Here is a 3,373-nt window from a genome sequence, read left to right as displayed (position 1 = left end):
ATGGCTTTCATGCTCAAGCATAGTCTTTCATATTTGCTGTTAGGCTTGGGTGTCTTCTTTAACTTACGTGGCTTCTTATCAGCCACCAAGAAGAAGAGGGAAAAACAGAACAATACTGGCTGTGGATTAAGTCTTGGTGGGGGTGTTTTGATCGGTGTGCTGGCTTTGATCATTTGGGTTACTGGCATTGGGAGGAAGAGATACGATGAGGATGATAATGAAGGCAATAATCAAGGACTCAATGAGTATGTTAATTATGAATTTGAACTATCAGGACCGAGAAAGTATTCGTACAAGGAATTGTCCCAGGCAACAAATAATTTCAGTGATGAACAGAAACTAGGACAGGGAGGTTTCGGTGGCGTCTATAAAGGAATTTCAGGGGAAACAAACGCTTATGTTGCAGTTAAAAGAGTGTCAAAAGGTTCGAAACAGGGGATAAAGGAGTATGCTTCTGAAGTGAAAGTCATTAGTAGATTGAGGCATAGGAATTTAGTGCAACTTTTGGGTTGGTGCCATGAGAAAAATGAGCTGTTGCTTGTTTATGAATTCATGCCTAATGGCAGCTTGGATTCACATCTTTTCGAAGAAAATAGGTTTTTAACATGGGAGTTGAGGTATAAAATTGCTCAAGACTTGGCTGCACGATTACTTTACTTGCAAGAAGAATGGGATCAATGTGTACTACATAGAGATATAAAATCAAGCAACATCATGTTAGATTCAAATTTCAAAGCCAAGATTGGAGATTTTGGCTTGGCAAGGCTTGTAGAACATAGCAAAGGTTCTGAAACAACCGTTTTGGCAGGAACATTGGGCTACATGGCGCCTGAATGTGCCATGTCAGGGAAAGCCAGCAAAGAATCTGATGTCTACTGCTTTGGCATTGTTGTTTTGGAAAACGCTTGCGGGAGAAAATCCACTGACCACACAACGGCCAAACAGGGAAATGTGTCTTTGTTGCAGTGGGTTTGGGAGCTCTATGGTGATGGAAAGCTCCTTCAGGGGGCTGATCCGAGACTATGCGGAGAGTTTGATGAGCAAGAGGTCGGGCGTTTGATGATGGTTGGGCTGTGGTGTGCTCATCCAGATTAAAGTCTCAGGGGTTCCATGGGGGAGGCAATTCGTGTGCTTGACTTTGAAGCTCCGTTGCCTATTCTCCCTCCGAAGATGCCAGTGCTATCGTATCTCTATCCGCCTGTGGGTATGCTGATTATTGATGGTATTGATTCAAAGGGGAGGACAATGTGAAAAGTGAAGTCCTTTTTTGTTAGACGAAAAACTTGGCATGAATTGATTAAGCTAATTGAAAATGAAAGTCGAGAATCATTTAGTTTGTTGCATTCGTGTTGACGAAAAACATAGCGTTTTGAATTCGTAAGGAAATAAGAATAATTAATATTTCTTTGAACCCTTCTTACATTTTGCATATTCATTGACTCGTGTTAATAGTAAAATGCAGAATTTTTTTTTAAAGTACAAAGTTGCCTTTTATTTATGAATTAAATAAATTTAAGTACAAAGTCACATTTAAGTATAAAGTTGCCTTTTATTTATGAATTAAATAAATTTAAATAAGACGATGCTTGGTGTGGAGAAAAATGAGAGAAATAAAGAGGAAAACCAAAGAGAGAGAGTGAGTAGATAGAATTTTTTCCTACACCAAACATTACTCATAAATGAATGGGAGAGGTTGTGAGAGAGTTGGTGGCAGTTATCATTATGTCATCATTGTACTTTCGAAGTTGTAATGTTAATCGTTAGGGACTCGGGGTTTGTTTTGGCAACTTGTGAGTTTGAGTTATGAGGTGTCACCTCTGAACATGTGTGTGTTGTGTCTCTATTTTATTTGTATTTTGCAAGACGAAATTTGGATTTTGCAAGCCAACATATCTGTCAACAATAACTTCATCTTCATGTTGAAAATCTTCAAGAGATGACCAAACTTCATCGTAATAGCAATACGTTCTGTTATTGAAAGTCAGCAAAACAGTCACATTTCTGTAAGTGGATGAAGAATTAGACGCTGCTAATAAAGTTGATGGTGTTGCTACAACGTAATTTGGTGGAGACGATAACAAGAACATAATATGAAACAACAGCAGTTCGAGAATCATTCTTTACTCTCTGCGTAGAGTCAGCAACTACTTCCTTTCTCTTCTCTCTGTGTGTTTACTGTGTGAATTAGTGTAGTGTTGAAGTCAGAAACTCCAGAGCGTTTTGAATTTGTAAGGAAATAAAAATCATTAATATTTCTTTGAACCCTTCTTACATTTTGCATATTCATTGACTTGTGTTAATATTAAAATGCAGAATTTTTTTTTTTAAAATGCAGAGTCGCCTTTTATTTATGAATTAGATAATTTTTAGGTAAAGCTAGTTGCAATTTAAAAAAAAAAAACTGTCCCACACGTTGAGATCACCTGTGAAGGATATATAGACATGAAAAAAGGAAGAAAATGCGGTGGTCTACGCACGGCGACAGAGAGAGAAAGACCGGCCATCTACGCCCTTTTTTTATTTTCAAATTAAATAGAAAGTGATGGTGACTTTAAAGAAAGAAAGATAAGTTCTGGGGAAAAAAAAATCGGATCCAAAGAGAAAAGCATTTGCAACCCGTGCTTAGCTAAACTTTTGCTAATCATTTTGCAATCTTAAGATTTGATAATAATCAATTTTAATGGCTGAGATTTGATTTTCTTTTCTCTCTCCTTAAGTTTAAAACAAAAATCATTCTAATTTTTGGTAGTGATACTAAGACATCACTTACCGTCCCAGTATGTTCACAGGTGACACAAACACATGTTCACAGGTGACACTTCACAAAAACTCACAAGATGGCAAAACAAACCCCAAGTCCCTAACAATTAACATGTACTCCCAACATCTCACACTCTACTGCTCGAGGGACCGCTGCACGAACTCACGCTGTCATGCGTCACCGCATCAAGCCTCTGCCACGAACTCACGCCGTCAAGCCTCTTTCACGCTGTCACAAGTTACCGCCCCAGCATCGCGCCACCGCCACTGCCAGCCAATACTCCACAAAATCGCCTCAAGACTTTGAGCCACGGTGGCCAGGTTTATCGTTTGTTTATATTCCTTTTGCTTTAAAACTGAACTAGAGATGAATAGCTGGCTTTGACTTCCTTTCTTTTTTTCCTTTTTTTTTTGTTTAGTTAAGTGGGGAGTGCCGTAATTGTGTAACCATTTGCACATGAATCTCTCTGCCTTGCCTTTTTTTTGGAACTTTTTTGTTTGTTAATCCAGTTAAAATTTCTGTCTTTTGCTGTTATTCTCTCTTTTTGCAACTGTTGTCATCTTCTGTCTTATATTATCATATGCTTATTGAGTTGATGGTCATGTTCGGTCC

General features: G+C 38.3%; 1 pseudogene; it reads left to right on the top strand.

The window, feature by feature from the left end:
- Positions 1-1,251, top strand: LOC127902197 (L-type lectin-domain containing receptor kinase IX.1-like; annotated as a pseudogene).
- The last annotated feature ends 2,122 nt before the right edge of the window (positions 1,252-3,373 follow it).

This window comes from Citrus sinensis, chromosome 5 (genome assembly GCF_022201045.2).
Source record: "Citrus sinensis cultivar Valencia sweet orange chromosome 5, DVS_A1.0, whole genome shotgun sequence".
NCBI lineage: Eukaryota > Viridiplantae > Streptophyta > Magnoliopsida > Sapindales > Rutaceae > Citrus > Citrus sinensis.
Note: the sequence above shows the minus strand (reverse complement) of the source record. Positions and strands in the feature narration are given on the sequence as shown.